General features: G+C 34.6%; 1 protein-coding gene across 5 annotated transcripts in view; it reads left to right on the top strand.

Annotated features, from left to right (window-relative positions):
- Positions 1–16,834, top strand: part of ZNF148 (zinc finger protein 148) — a 167,998-nt gene that overhangs the window by 104,405 nt on the left and 46,759 nt on the right. The gene's annotated exons all lie outside the window — the stretch shown is intronic.

Here is a 16,834-nt window from a genome sequence, read left to right as displayed (position 1 = left end):
TTTTATTTTATTTTATTTTATTTTATTTTATTTTATTTTATTTTATTTTATTTATTTTGTAATCTCTGTACCCAACTTGGAGCTCAAACTCATGACCCTGAGATTGACTTGCATGCTCGTCCACTGACCCAACCAGGCACCCTTCCCTTCTGTATTTTATAACTCCCTTCTTGTGCTCGCTTCGGCAGCACATATACTATAACTCCCTTCTTAGACAGTGAGAAACCTGGCTTCCATTATCATTAATATATTTACTTACTTGATTAGACCTCCCCTACCCCCCATGTGTAAAACCATTTGTCACCCCATCTTCCTGTGCAGATGCCCTCTTCCCTCTACCCAGGCTCCTATACTCCATTGCAGCTCATACCCTCCCCTGCATGTGCTTTGACAACTTGTCCTGGGCCTCATCACCACATGGAGCCCTCCTTGTACGTGGTTCTGGTCCACACTCATACTTTGATACCTTCCGCACCCACTTAGCTTCTGACACGTTGCTCCAGGCTGCTCTTCCTATATAATACAGACCCTTCCTTGTGCTGCTTGGGTTCTGACAACTCACCCTGAGCTGTCTTATGTGAAGAACCTCCTCACCCTACGTACATTCTGACATCTTGATTTGTGCAGCAGATGACTTTATCTTGTCTGGGATCTCGTACCCTGTTATGCTACAGCATATGGCTTTAGGAGTGAATGATTCATGGAAAGCGGGTGAATAGGGAGGGGCAGGAAGGGGAAGGGACAAGCTTTATTCTTTTACTTTTGTTGAAACTTAATTTTGAAATTATACAGAGTCATAGGAAGTCACAAAATTAGTACAGAGAGGTCCTGTGTAGCATTCACCCAGTTTCCTCTAGTGGTTAAATTCTACATAATTATAGTACAGTCTCAAAATCAGGCAGTTGATGCCTATAATCAACTATAGCTATAATATGTCCAGTGTTGTATACTTTATCACACATGTAGATAATGTGTAACTACCATCGAAACCAAGATAACAGAATGAATCTATCATGAGGAGACCTCCCTGGTGCGACCCCTAGTCACACCTCTTCTTCCAACACCATCATTCCTAACCCCTGGCTATCCTACCCCTAATTTATTTTCTACCTCTATGTCGTTGTCATTTTATGTGTTATATTAGTGGACTCCTACAGTATGTGACCTTTTGAGATTGACTTTTTTCAATTAACAGAATGCCTTTGAGAGCCATGTGAGTAGTTGTGTGTATCAATAATTTGTTCCTTTTTATTATAGAATAGTATTTCATGGTGTTGATGGACCACGGTTTAACCATTCATTTACTGAAGAACATTGTAGCTTTTTCCACATTTTGGCTACTACAAATAAAGCTGCTATGAACACTCATGCATAGGTTTTTGTGTGAACATAGATGTACATATCTCCAGGGTAAATACCTTATTATATCCCCACCACCAGGTATAGTCACTCCTAACATTTTGGTGTATGTACCCCTATGCTTTTTTCATATGCATACCAGGCATGGAATGATGTTGCTTGTTTATCTACTGTTTTCATTTACCAGCATATTTTGAACTTTTCGTAACTTCTTATTCTTCTAATACTTCTTAAATGTCTGTTACATATTCCATATGTATGGATAATTTGTAGTTGAGTCCTGTTACTTCTACTAGGTAATGATAAATTTGAGTCCATGCTGGGAATGAATCAATGAAAAGTTGTCTCATACTATATACACCAAAGGCAGAATTTAGGATTTGTGTAACATTGCTTTATAGTAGAACACAACAGACATGAGAAATCATATTCCTTCTTTTTATTTATGCATTCCTGCTAATATGGCATGTGGTGAAGGGCAAATCTTGGGATCATGAATATACATTTTTGAATTAAAGAGAGGACAGTGATCTAGAACAGTATGACTCAGGTCCCCAAAAGTGTGAAAACTTGAGTTACCAGGCCTTGCATCCTTTTTAGATTGTGTTAATAAAGACTTTTAAAAATACATATTGAGCATATTAATGATTTTCTTTTATTTGTTCGTTTGGAAGACATAAAAAAACTTTATTTCATATTAACTTTTTATTTATTTTTTTGTTAATTCAAAACAAAAGTTGAGTTTTGAGTTCTTTTAGATTGTTAATAACGGTTTAGGTTCTGTAGCCTATGTAAACTCTCAAGTGTTTTGTGACAGTTGAATAAAAGTTCTTCATTTGTGGTAACTGCTAATTTTCAGAATTTATCTTAACCTTACTATTCTGTATCAGTCACCCACCCTCAGTGGCCCTACATTTTCAGCTCCAGTCTACGGGCGAACTTGTGAATGTCTACAGTTTATTCATTTAGAGAACTTTGTTTTCTAATTTATTAGAAACTTGAATTAAGGGGCACCTGGGTGGCTCATTTGGTTAAGCATCTGATTTTGGCTCAGGTTATGATCTCATAGTCTGTGAGTCCAAGCCCCATGTCAGGCTCTGTACTGACAGCTCAGAGCCTGGAGCCTGCTTCAAATTCTGTGTCTCCTCTCTCTCTGCACTTCCCCCACTCACACTTTGTCTTTCTCTCTCTCTCAAAAATAAACATTAAAAAAATTTTTAAAAAAAGAAACGAATTAAAATTAAGTAAAATTAGTTTTTCATTTCATTGGTCTCATTAGCCACATTTCAGGTGGTTAAGTGGCTTCTGTTTTGGACAGCAAAGATAAAGAACATTTCCATCATTGCAAAAAATTTTATTGGATACACTGAGTCAGAAAGCTTCTTCACTCAGAAACTAAATTTATTTTAGGAATGTGAAGAAAAGTATTTGGTTTATTCTTTTAATTCTTATATTCATTCAGTAGGATTTAAGAAACCATAACTCTGTATGGTCTTTATTTTTCCAGTTTGATGGCAAGCAAGCATGTTGAGGAGTAAAGACTTAATTTGTGTTGACAAAATGGAGCAAATTGTAATTCATAATCATATATGCCACATTTGTTTTTAGAAAACTGTTGGATTATATCACTTGAGCAAAAGGATTTTGTAAATTAGGAGCTATAAAAAATCACGTTCTAGTCATATGATGGTAAAATAAAATGTAAAGTTATTTCAGGTATTCATAACTCCTGAAAAAATATACTTCAGCATTTGTGTGGCATTTTATTTTAGCCATGAGTTCTTGTGCTATAAAGCAGCATGAAGAAAATTGTAGGAATACTTGCATGCATTTTATATTTATGATTATTTTATTTGATGGCCTAAGGAACTCAAAATGTATTTGGCTATTGGTAAGACCTTTGTTTGATTTTTGAGTCTTTAAATTTTCTTAAATCCTGTTATTAACTTAAGGAGGATTATATAGATATATTCCCATATAACTCTTGCTCTAGTCAGTAAACACCTAACATACACTGATGCTAGTAATTTGAGTATATGTCTTGTAATGGGTAACTTTTTTATTAAAAAAGAAAAAAAACCATTTTCCCCATTTCAGTGATTTTAAGATACTTTTTAGTTTTGCCACATATTTTGTACTCTGGTTTAATTACAGAATTGGATTGCCTTTTGGTAACAAAAGATCTTTCACAGTCATCCTGGAAGGTGATAATTCTGTTTGCCTTTGTATTTATTTGCTTTTAAATAGTCATTGGATAGGATATGTTTCTTCTCTTTTTGGCTATCTCCCCACTTGTTATATCCCCATTACATTGTAAGCTTTTTAAAAAAATTTATATATATAAATATAACAGAGTCATTTATTACTTTTAGCCAATTCTTATTACCATTACATTTCTTTTAAGTTCATGTGAGGGATTTAGAAATAGTTTTGTTAATGTTCATTGGCTGTTGAGGTCCTTGTCTTTGAGGTGAATGCACTGGCTGTTATTAGGGCTCTATGTTTTAAGAAGTGCTTTTATTTTTCCCATTCAAATACTTTTTACTTGAGCATACCCTTTGGAGATCATTTTTCAGAAATAGATTCATTAACTGAGCTTATTTTAAGGAGAAGAGATGGTAAAATGTATCAACAAGGTTTTTTTTGTTTTTGTTTTTAAACAAGACTTTACTCACATGCTATATAGATTCTAGTGTGGTATTTGATAGGAATCGATATTTGAGCAGAATACATAGAGTTAAGTAATCTTGCTTCATAGTTTGCCCTGGTATGAGTCATATTACTCCTTGTTTGTTATTTCAACTCACTTGATAAGCTGATGAATCAAGGTATTTCTTCTAGGAGATTATTTCAGGAAGCTAACACAGAACGATCTGTTTTTTAGTATCCTCCTACACTCTTAAAGTTGTTTGATTTAATTTATTGTTTTTCCTTTATGTGGACATAAATTGTTAATAGACTTCTTTCTAGATGACTTTAATAACATAGCTAGTCTCTTAACACTTTTAATATAGTTCTGTCTGATCTTTGATGTGTAATTGATCCGGAATTGTGGGACAATAGTACTGAATGAGCATTGTACTCTTAGGACAGTAGAACACAAATTGAAAATCATTATTGACAAGGCTAGCTATTATTGTCAGCCTAGCTAGATCAGTCTCAGATCATTTTTTTTTTAAATAATGGTATGATATTGTTTATTATAAAACGATTACATAGTGATTGTAAAGATTAAAATAGTTTAGAACAAAGTAAAAAGTTAAAGTTGTTTCCAGTACTTACTTACTTTACTTCCAAAGAGATAACTACTAATATTAATAGCATTTTGGAAATTTTTAATTTACAAACATGCAGAGTGTGTATATCTCTATATAATGTTTTAAAAATGTATTTCTTATGAAAATATCATATATTTTGGTTTACATAGATTATAGTATTTGTATCATTTTGAGATTTGCTATATTCATTTAAAACACATCTTGTAGAGATTTTGTTATTGTATATAAAACTGGCATATTTTTTATTTAAAAAAATTTTTTTTAGTGTTTGTTTATTTTAGAGAGGTAGAGTGCAAAAGGGGGAGGGGCAGAGAGAGAGGGAGACACCGAATCCAAAGCAGGCTCCAGGCTCTGAGCTGTCAGCGCAGAGCTGTGTGGGACTCAAACCCATGAACTGCGATATCATGACCTGAACTGAAGTCAGATGCTTTACCGACTGAGCCACCCAGGTGCCCCTGGCTTATTTATTTTAGTGACTGATTAAATGGTGTGCTTTATTTAAGGCAATACTGATGGATATTTGTGTTGTTTCTAGTTTGTTTGAAGTAATCATGAAAGGATCATCCTTATGTATGGGTATAGACATAGATGCCTATATATACAAGCATGTTCCTTGTATTTATCAATATGTACCTGCAGATTTGTAACACCCTTTCTCTAGTGGTATGTCTTTTTATTGAAATACAACATTTATACAGAAAATTTGTAAGGAATTTTCTCAAAACTGAACATACTTGTATAACACTGCTCAGATCTCTCAGAGGCTCTCTCCTTCTTAGTCACAACCTTTTTCTAATTCCTAAAGATAACCACTACCATAATACTTTTAGCATGGCCTATTGGTTTTACCTGATTTTGCACTGAATATAAATAGAATCATATACTCTCTAGTATCTGATTTCTGTGGTTCAGATTGTGAGATATATCCATACATGATTGCATGTAATAGTGGTTAATTCTTATTTCTGTAGAAGCATCATTTGTACAAATATATCAAAATTTATTCATTCTAGTGTAATAGGCATTTAGATTGTTTCAAGATGTGGGCTATTATGAAAAGTATTGATGTGACTCTTCTTGGATGTGTCTTTTGGTGCATGTACATAGTCATTTTTGTTGGTTATATACTTAGGGTTGAATTTGATGGGTATGCATATGTTCAGCTTTAGTAGGTACTGGGAAAGTTTTTCTAAGTGATTCTGCCAATTTATAGTAATTGCCCATATCCTTGGTATGTGAAACTGTCAGTGCTTTTAATTTTAGCCATTTTGGTTCAGTACTAGTTTTGCAATGTGATTTTAGGTTGTGTTTCAGTGATAACTAACAAAATTGAGTTTTTCTGTTTAACTGTTTTATACTTAACTGTCAGTTTGAATATTATTTTTTTTGTAAGGCACATGCTTATCTTTTGTCCATTTTTTGGCTAGATTATTTCTCTTACAGATTTGTAGTTTATTTGTTGGAGATCTGTCTATCTGATCTTTGTATGTATATCTTGTGTTTTCCACTCTGATTTGCCATTTTACTCTTTTGATGAACAGAAGTTAATGTTAACATTCAGTTTAGAAGTCTTCCTTTTGGTTAGTGTTCTGTATATCTTATTTAAGAGTTCTTTGCCTTCCTCAAAGTCACAAAGGTATTGACTAATATCAAAGATACTTTGTTAACTTCTAGAAGCTTTATGGTTTTCTCTCCCATTTAGATTAATAATCCATTTGCAGTTGATATTTGCTGATGATGTGAGATAGGGATCAAGGTTTATTTGTTGACTTTTTTTCCCCACTCACCCATAGACATTTTTCAGTTTCACTTTGCTGGCCTAATGTTTTAGTTCTTAGAGCAACTTAATATGTTAAGATAATGACAAACAGATTTCTCTTTGATTAATACCAAGGATTTATACTAATACTGGACTTAACATCTCTTTAAGATTATAAAGTAACATACTTGATAAAAAGGTAAAAATTCTATAAGTATAAAGAAGTTAGCAAAATTTTGCTTTAATGTCACTCCTCTAGGGTAATCACTACTAACATTTGTGTGTTAGCATTTTAGTGTTTCCTTTTTGTTTGTTTTTCTGTGTATGTATTTGTGTTTCTATACAATTTGCTGCATATATATTTGTGTGTTTTAAATTGTAAAATATATTTGCTTACATAATTATATATTTACCACTCAAACTACTAAAATTTCACTACATCATTAATATTATCCAATACTAAGATTTTTCATAACTGTATAATGTCAAATAGGTGTAATTTATCTCAGTCTTTATTACTGGATATTTAGACTGTTTGCACTTTTTTTACTATCTTAAAGAATGTTCTTATATGTAAACATTGTTGCCATGTGAAATTATTTCTTCAGTATAGATTTCTTAAGGCTCTTGATATATCCTGGCCAATTTGTAGTCCACAAAGTTGACCAATTTATTCTTCTTCTAGTAGTGTATGAGATTTCCAACTTAATATCTTTATAAATGATCTAGAATAGGAAATGGGAAATAGAATTTCTAGATTTGAATATGATGTGAGGAAAAGAAAACAGCTGTACTTGGTCTTAGGTTGGCAGTGGAGAAGTAAATTAAAACATGTCTTTAGACAGGAGGCTGAGATAATTCAGCATATTGAAAGGTGGAGAATTTGGAAGAAGGTTCTGATGTGAAAGAAAAGATTAAGCTATTTTTAGCAACATTGAGTTGCAGATAATAGCATGTCTAAGTGGAGATGTTATGTAGAAATTGGTAACCCTCTGTATCTAAGCAATTAGACATCTGTAATTGTAGGATAATAATTAATAACCATAAATATTTGTTTGGAACTTGAAAGTTTTCAAGGTGCTCTTTATATAATCTCATTTGATTTTCTGTTGTGTATAAGCTGGACATTGTTATTACCACGATTAAGAGATGAAGAAATGATTATGATAATGAGTGGCATCAAGAACTATCTACTATCTACTGCTATGTATCGTAGGCAATACTTTCCATATATAATCTCTTTCAACTCTGCAGAAACTCTGTGAGGATTATTTCCTCCATTTTATGCGTGAAGAAAGTTGTAAGTGATTAAATTTTAGTTTGATCTCACACTGCTGGTAATACTTTTTGGAATTAGGTTTTATTTCCTTTAACACCCCACCTAAGCTTTTCTTGTTTTTCCATACTATTTCTGGAAGCCGAGTTCAGCCAGATAGTAATTGGAAGAGGTGGGATTGAAACTCAAGTCTTATTCTTCACCTAAATATTGATGATGTTTTGTCCACTTTGTTATTTGTTTAGTTATTTTCTTTCCCTTTTGTAGTAGCCATTCTAGAACCACTAGAATTTTTTTCCACATTCTGGCAGCAAGCATACTGTTGTTTGTAATTGGAGAAATAAAATGTTCATGCAAAAATTATTTCAAAAGAAGTTTTAATAATTCACATTTATTAAGAAGCTGTTAGTAGTTATGGAAATAACACTAAGCTAAAAGATACAAGATCTTGGTTTAAGTCCTAGTGTTTGAAATATAACATAGCTTGGGTAAGACACCTCCCTGAAGTTTTAGTTTTCTTATTTGTAACATGAAGGTAATAATTAATTCACAGATCACTGCAGTTAGAATTTCAGTTGCTAGATTTGGAAGACTTGGGTTTAAATTTTGATTTCCCCTCTTACTTAAGAGGATTTTAGGGGCCCCTGGGTGGCTCAGTTGGTTGAGCGTCTGACTTCTGCTCAGGTCATGATCTCACAGCTCGTGAGTTCGAGCCCCGTGTCTCGCTCTGTGCTGACAGCTCAGAGCCTGGAGCCTGTTTCTGCTTCTGTGTCTCCCTCTCTCTCTGCCCCTAACCCACTCGCATTGTTTCTGTCTCTCTCAAAAATAAATAAACATTTAAAAAAAAATTTTTTTTTAAAGAGGATTTTAGATAAGTAACCATCCTAGGCCTTGGTTTTCTTATTTTGAACATGTCAGATACTGTCAGATTAACTGCAGTAGACTGTACAGGCTAGATCATGTGCTGCCTCCCCCAACCCTGCTACCATTGTATCCTTAGCACCTAGGACAGTGCCTGGTACACAGTAGATGGTAGATAAATCTTTATTTATCATGCTGAGGAGGAGTCACAAATATATAGATGACCGTATAAATGCTAACTTTTTAAAACCAGCATTATTGAGGTATAATTGATATGCAGAAGATCTTCACATATTTAATGTATACACTATGGTAAGTTTGGGATGCTAAGTATTTTTATATTTAGTGTTCTTAACTTTTTATTTTGTAATAATTTTACATTTATAAAAAGGTTGTAGAAATAATGTAGAGTGCATATAAACCCTAATGCAGTTATCAAGACCAGGAAGTTAATGTTGGTAAAAGTACAGAATTTCATTTGTTTATCCCCTAATGTCCTTTTTTTCCTTTTGAGGATTCAATTCAAGATCCTACACTGCATTTAGTTTTTGCATCTTCTTAAGTCTCCTCCATTCTGTGGCAATAGTCAGTCTTGTTTTCTAGGACCTTGACACTTGATTTGTTATTGGTCAGTTATTTTGTAGAACGTCTCTCAGATCAAAGCGTTGAATTTTTGACAACCCCACAGAAGTGATGTCCGTACACAGTGTGGCTATATCTTATTACTGGTGATACAAATCTTAATTCTTATTTAAGGTGGTATCTTCCAGTTTTCCCCATTGTAAGGTCACTACTTTTCCCTTTGTAATTAACAAAGGGAATGCCAGTGCTGGCATTATTGATTTCATTGCTCAAGTTGTTCCAGGTTTGTCCATTAAGAGCTCCTCCAGACTGGTTCTTATGTCCTTTTGACATGTGCTGTTCCTTTTTCTGGCTCTTTAGTTTGTGCTACCACAAGATGTTACAGGGTCATCTTATATTTTTCCCTGGCCCACCTCTGAAATTAGTCACTTTTCCACTGAGCCCCAGTTGCTTTTATTTGGATAATGGCATTTAGAAATGAAGTTCTGGGTGCTAGGTGTGTTAAACACCATTGCCCCTTGGTAATCTCAACGGACAGAACTAGGAAATACATGTATGTCTACCAACCCACACATGTACACACATCTATACTAATTTCTTTGTTAGTGAAGTCCAGGCATCTGTATTACAAGAGATTGAATGGAGAAGAGGAAGGGAATGCAAACCGTAGTTAAGATGTATCTAGGTCAGCAGCTCTCAAAACTTCTGGTCTTATGACCCTTTTACTCTTTTAAAAAAATATTTTTTTAAATGTTTATTTATTTTTTGAGCGAGAAAGAGAAACAGTGTGAGCCGGGGAGGGGCAGAGAGAGAGAGGGAGGTACAGAATCTGAAGCATGCTCCAGGCTCTGCATTATCAGCACAGAGCCCGACATGGGGCTCGAACCCATGAACCATGAGATCATGACTTGAGCTGAAGTTGGACATTTAACCAACTGAGCCACCCAAGCACCCCATGACCTTACTCTTAAAAAATTTTTGAGTGCTCCCAGTAACTCTTGTTTATTTGGTTACTTATATCATTGCCATTTTAGAAATTAAAACTGGGAAATAAAATTTTATTTATTTATAAAAAATCCAGTTGCAAAGTTAATGTAGAACATATTTTTAAAAAATTATATGGGCAGATCATTAGCTAACTGTTCCCCATCAATTGCAGTATTTTTTCTGTCTCCTAAACAGAGGCTGTCTTTCTTTTTTAATTGTTTTTTTGAAGTGTAGTTGGCACACAATGTCACATTAATTTCAGGTGTATAACATAGTGATTCTTAACTCTGTATGTTACATTATGCTTACCACAAGTGTAGCTATCATCTGTCACCATACAATGCTATTATAACACCACTGACTATATTCTCTATGCTGTACCCTTTATCCCTGTTACTTATTTCATAACTGGAGCCTGTACCTCCCACTCGCCATCACCTATTTTGCCCAGTCCCCCACCTCTCTTCCTGCTGTCAGTCACCATTTTTGTCTCTGATTTATGGATCTGTTTCTGCTTTTTTGGGTTTGTTTGTACATTTGTTGTTTAGACTTCACATAGAAATGGAATCATGTGATAATTCTCTTTGATATATTTCAGTTAGCATAGTACTCTATAGGTCTATCCATGTTGTTGCAAATGGTACAATCTTATTCTTTTTTATGGCTGAGTAATACTCCATTGCCTATGCGTGTAGCACATCTTCTTTATCCATTTATGTATGGTTACTTCTGTCTGTTGGCTACTGTAAATAATGCTGCGGTAAACATAGGGGTGCATATATCTTTTCAAGTTAGTGTTTTTGCTTTCTTTGGGTAAATAGCCAGTAGTAGAATTACTGGATTGTAAGGTATTTCAGGGTTTTTTTTTTTTTTTTTGTCTTTTTTTTTTTTTTTTTTTTTTTTCCGTTTTTAATTTTTTGAGGAACCTCCATACTCTTCCACAGTGGCCACACCAGTTTATATTTGACCAACAGTACACGGGAGTTTTTTTCTCTCCACATCCTCACCAGCACTTGTTATTTCTTATCTTTTTGATTCTAGCCAGTCTGATGGATGGAGGTGATATTTCCTGGTGATTATGATTTGTATTTCCCTGATAATGAGTGAGCATCTTTTTGTGTCTGTTGGCCATCTGTATGTCTTAATTGGAAAAATGTTTATTCAGACCCTCTGCCCACTTGCTAATTATTTATTTTTTGTTCTTGTTTTTATGGTATTGAGTTGTAGAAGTTCTTTATATACTTTGGATATTAATCCCTTATCAGAAAGATCTTTTGTAGATGTCTTCTCCCATTCCATAGATTGCCTTTTCATTTTGTTGATAATTTCTTTTGTTGTGTAAAAGATAATTTCTTTTGGTGTAATCCTAATAGTTTATTTTTGCTTTTATCTTCCTTGCCTGAGGAGACATATCTAGAAAAATGTTTCTTTGGCCAACTGATGTCACAAAGATTACTGCCTTTCTTGTATGAGTTTTACAGTTTCACGCCTCACATTTAGGTCTTTCATCCCTTTTGAGTTTATTTTTGTGTATGGTGTAAGAAAGTGGTCCAGTTTCATTCTTTTGCATGTAGCTGTCCAGTTTTCCCAGCACCATTTGTTAAAGAGACCGTATCTCCTCCATTGTATATTCTTGTCTCCTTTGTCCTAGATTAATTGACTATATGAGTGTGGGTTTATTTCTGGGCTCTATTCTCTTCCATGGATTTATGTGTCTGTTTTTGTGCCAGCGCCATACTGTTTTGATTACTACAGCTTTGTAGTATATCTTGAAATCTGGGATGGTGATATCCCTAGCTTTGTTCTTCTTTCCCAATGTTGCTTTTCATAGGGTCTTTTGTGGCTCTGTATACATTTTGGAATTATATGTTCTAGTTCTGTGAAATTAGAATTTGTTTTACAGTTACATAAATCTGTATATTATCTGGCTTATTGTAACGTAACTGGATTCTCATATTTGCTAATACATTCAGTCTGTAGTGACATCGCATGTTAGCTTCTGGAAAATGCCACTCTGTACTCAGGAAAGCAAAAAAGAAAAAAAAAGTATTATTATGAAAGTATTTTTGATCTCATGACCACCTGAAAGGGTGTCAAGGACCTTCAGGAGTCCCTGGACCACACTTTGAAAATCATTGGTAAAGATTTACTGAAATTCTTACAAAATGAAGGTACATATATACTGGAAGGATGGATTCGGAAGAACTTCCATGAAGAACAGGAGAGAACTTAAATCATGATGTTATGGTAGTTGAAAGAAAGGAATGTCCAGGTAGGATGGGGGTGGGTCAGCACTGTTTCAGGTAAGATAGCTTGATCGGAGCACTTCATCTACTTCATCTTATAGTTATCTCTAATTTATAAGTTGCTAGTATACCAGCCAAAATACAGATTTACAGTAAGAAATACAGAGAAACAGACTACAATGTTTGCTGTAAACTGGTTCCCTGAACCTTTCAAAACCAGAAGATAACTGTGGACTTCCTCAAAACCCTGGCAAATGTAGCTCCTTTCAAAATTTTGAATGCAATCGTGGGTCAGGCAGAAGGGAGAGTTAAGAGTTCATGACTCACACAAAGGCCTATTCCATCAGTGCACCGCTTCTCCTCCTTGACCTAATCTGTGACTCTGTGAGCTTGGAATTAGAAATACTCCTGTTGACCAGTTACACTGAACTGTTCTTGCCAAAACTATCCTGGAAATAGACACAATACATACATCCACACACAGAAACACTCTTGGTCTTAACTTTCTCTTTTTCTGGACTCCGTGAATATTCCCCCTCAATATTGCTAACATTCTTTCTTTAGGCAGTATGTTTGCAGTTTAGTTAATTGTGATTTCATTTTCCTTCATTCAAACACTTGTTATATTTGTAGTCACCTTGATTTAATTTGTTTCCTAGGCAATACTTTGGAACAGTTCCCTTCTAGTGATAAACACATCCTTTTTATATGGATATGTACTACTTTTACTCTCAGAATAATCATCTCTCTAAATTTTGGAGCAGTTATTTTGCCTATATTCTTTCTTTTTTTTAAGTTTATTTATTTTTGAGCGAGAGAGCACATGAGTGGGTGAGGGACAGAGAGCGAATCCCAAGCAGGCTCCACATTGCCAGCGTGGAACCTGATGCAGGGCTTGAACCCTTGAACCACAAGATCATGACCTGAGCTGAAACCAAGAGTCGGATGCTTAACTGACTGAGCCACCCAGGTGCCCCTATTTTGTCAATATTCTTATCACAGATTATTCTTTGTAAAAATTTGTCCATAAGAAGAAGGAAATTGTTAGAAAAATTTTGGTTTACAAGAAATGACTTTATAGGGTAAATGTAAGTGTGCTTTTAGGCAGAGAAAACGCAGCTGGTGGAATAAGGAAAATTATTTTAGAGAGGCAGTGAAGCAGTAGAGCCTTGGAGATGGATAGGAACAGAGTCAGCACAGAGTAGAGAGGAAATTGAAAATTGAACATCTGGCTCCAGAAATGGAGAGGAGGGGTGGTAAGGACAGATACTTCTGCCAAGTGACCTACATCTTTTCTGTAAAGTAGATCATCTAGAATCTAGAAAGCTGAGCTGGGGAGATTATAATTGATACCACCGGCAACAAGGGGCTATTATAGATTCCTCACTAGGGATATGACAAGAAAACAGTTTTATATTAATTTTTTCATGGGAGACTATATGGGGGAGATGATAATATCCTAAAGTAGCAAATTTGATTAAGTTAATTAGAGTGAAATGGATGTTGCTGGATAAGGATGGTAAGATATGGAGAATAAGGAGAAGGAAGAGTCCAAAATGATAGTAAGGGACTCACCTTCTTTCCTGGGAGCTGTGGGTATTGGGTAGACTAAAATGGGCAACCAAATGAAATATTTGCTCATTGTATACTCTGTCTGGTAACATTATTTTAGTAAATTTCACATTTGTCATATTAACTTATTAGCATTATTGAGTCTGGAAGAAAGAAGTTGGGAAGGGTAGCAGGTTGGGAAGGAAAAAAAATAAAAGGGGGATACATAGATAAACCTGCAGCTCTGATTAAGTCTTTGATTTCATCCATGAAGCCTTTTGCAGTTATTTCCAATCTCATTAAGTTTTCCCTTTGATTCCTGCCTTTATTCCCTGTACCATTCATTTAGGTTGAGCCTGACATGTGCTGTCTTGAATTGCTAGGTTGTTTTTTTATTTTTTATTTTTTTATAATGCATCAAAACTCCCCATGTACATTTTTAAGGAGTAAAAATGGAGAAGGAGACCTTACGCTTAGACTATATTCTCAATATCTAGAATTATGTTATGTACACATTAGAATTTTAGTAAATTTAAAGCTTTTGTTGTATTATTTTAGACTGAGTTTAGCACACAACAAGCACTTAATAGCTGTTGCATGAGTAAGTAAAGCTATTATGAGAAATACCGAAGAAGAATATCTTACTTGCAGATATCAAGATAAGATACAAGAGCATGAAATAGTTAAATATGTAAGTAGGATCGTTTGTTTATTTTTGGGCCAGGAATGAAATAAGTTTTGAAAAAGAGTGGTTCTGGATTCTGGTGTTGAGTTACTAGTGATCATGGGACTCAAAGGAAGGATTTTTTCAGTGTACAGAGACCTCTTTATATTTAAGGTTAGGAGAATGAAATGAGAAAGATCAAAAGATGAGGAAAACAAGGTAATTAAGGGATACATTTTAGAAGTAGTAATAAAGAACCAGCTTTGAGCTGTGGCAAGGGGTTGGAAGCATGACACTATAGGACTCTACCTCTTCTAAGGGTGTTGTGGAAGAAGTTATAGGAGTATGGAAGTAGATAGGGTAGTCCTGCTTGATGGCTTCCCTAGTCTCAGAGTGGGAGGCCTAGAGAGGGCTTCAAGTTTAGGTAGAGAAATGCCTGGATTTAGTCCTATCTTTTGAAAGAAGGATAGTTAGGCTGATTGATGGTTTGATGCTATTTCTAGATTGGTAGTGAGGACAGCAGTGAAATTCAGGTCTCAAATGCAGGTATGAAGTTGTACATGGGACAAGGTAGAATGGTAAAGCTTAAGTGACGAGGAAGAAACCAGTTTTTATTTTGTTTTTTTATCTGACATATTTCTCAGTTCGTTGATTTTCTTGATGCTTTAATGAGTATATCTGAAAAATCCAGCAAACCATTCTCTTTATATATCATGTATTTGCTGATTAATTATACTTTGGTTTATTTTAGATGAAAAATAACACTAAAAGTTTGATTTTCTTGTAAAGACAGTTCTCAAGGAAAGAATAGACAACTTAGGGATGATTATTGTCTCTTTTGTCTTGCTTAAGAAAGTTTCATGTTTTTATTGATTATGGTTGTCTTACAAAGAAGACAACTTTTCTCAGATTTTTTTGCAACTGACTCTTAGCTGACTTACCAGCATCATATACATTTCCTTATGGTTTGGAGTTACCTCCATCTTTTCTCAGCACCTTAGGCTGGATCAGTATACTTCAGTGTGTTATTATGTTATATATAGAGGAGATTACTTTATTCCATTAATGAGTAATAAGCCTGTTGGTGCACTCTAAAAATGTAATTTCTTGTGTGCCTGACATTCACAATGTTTTGATCCATTGATACTTCTAGGTTTGAGTCTGCTTTCATATATTAAAACTGTTCCTTATAATAAAAAAAATGCTAGTACAAATACCATTTTCTATATATGTGGAAATAACTGAAAGGCTTAGATACATTTATTAATCTTTTTCACTCTTTGGTTTGTGAATATCTGCTAATTACAGGATTTATTTGTGAATTTGTCTTCTACTCTACTTGGCACTTTGGCTAAAAAGGATTCCTGTTTCTTAGTGCTGCATGCTACATTTTCATGGTTTCTTTGCAGTGTAGAAACGGACAGAAATGTTGGAACTACTTTTTCGTGCCCCTGCAAAGTGGGACAGAGCCATTCAACAACTGGTTGCATAGTCTGTAATCATTCTTCTGTCTCACACCGAACCCAAGTCGTTAGTTATATTCAGTACACATCACTTCAGTGGTGGGAACATGTTTGTATTCCAAAGACTTGTTGGTGGTGATTTTACCACTTTATGTTCCAAATAATGATACCAAAAGAAGCCCTAAGAATGTTCACTACTACTATTCTATAACCTGATAGAAAGAATTAACTGATCATTTACCTCCTGTTTTTGTGCCAAGCTTCTCCTTGATTTATGATTCTCATACTGCCCGCACTTCAGGAATTTATGAAAGCTTCCAATTCCTTATTTTGTCAGCCTGAACCCTAGCTTATGTTGCATTTTCCTCATGAACCCTTTCTACATAGCTATATTTTCCAACTTTCCACTGACTCTGTAAGATGTTTATAATCTTGTGCACCATTTTTTTTAGTGTATTTTTTGAAAAATGTAGCCACTAGTACATTGAATTTCCTGGATTATTATTAAGGAGTTGTTGTTTTACTTTAGCTTATAAAGAACAGAAGTTTATTTCTCCTGATTATGGAGGCTGTAAGTCCAGGATCAGGGTGCTAGCCTGGTAGGGTAGGGGCCCTCTTCCAGGTTGTACATTTATTGGACATTTATGGTTGTACATTTGTTGTAATGGTTGTACAATTTGTTGTAATGGTTATACATTTATTGTAAGGACACTTCTTGTGTCCTTACATGGTGGAAAGGTCAGGATGTGTAATATATTCCAGAGGCTGTTGAGTTGGGCAGTTTTTAGTTTTAAGATTCTGTTTTCAT

This window comes from Panthera uncia, chromosome C2 (assembly GCF_023721935.1).
Source record: "Panthera uncia isolate 11264 chromosome C2, Puncia_PCG_1.0, whole genome shotgun sequence".
In the NCBI taxonomy this organism is placed as follows: Eukaryota; Metazoa; Chordata; class Mammalia; order Carnivora; family Felidae; genus Panthera; species Panthera uncia.
Note: the sequence above shows the minus strand (reverse complement) of the source record. Positions and strands in the feature narration are given on the sequence as shown.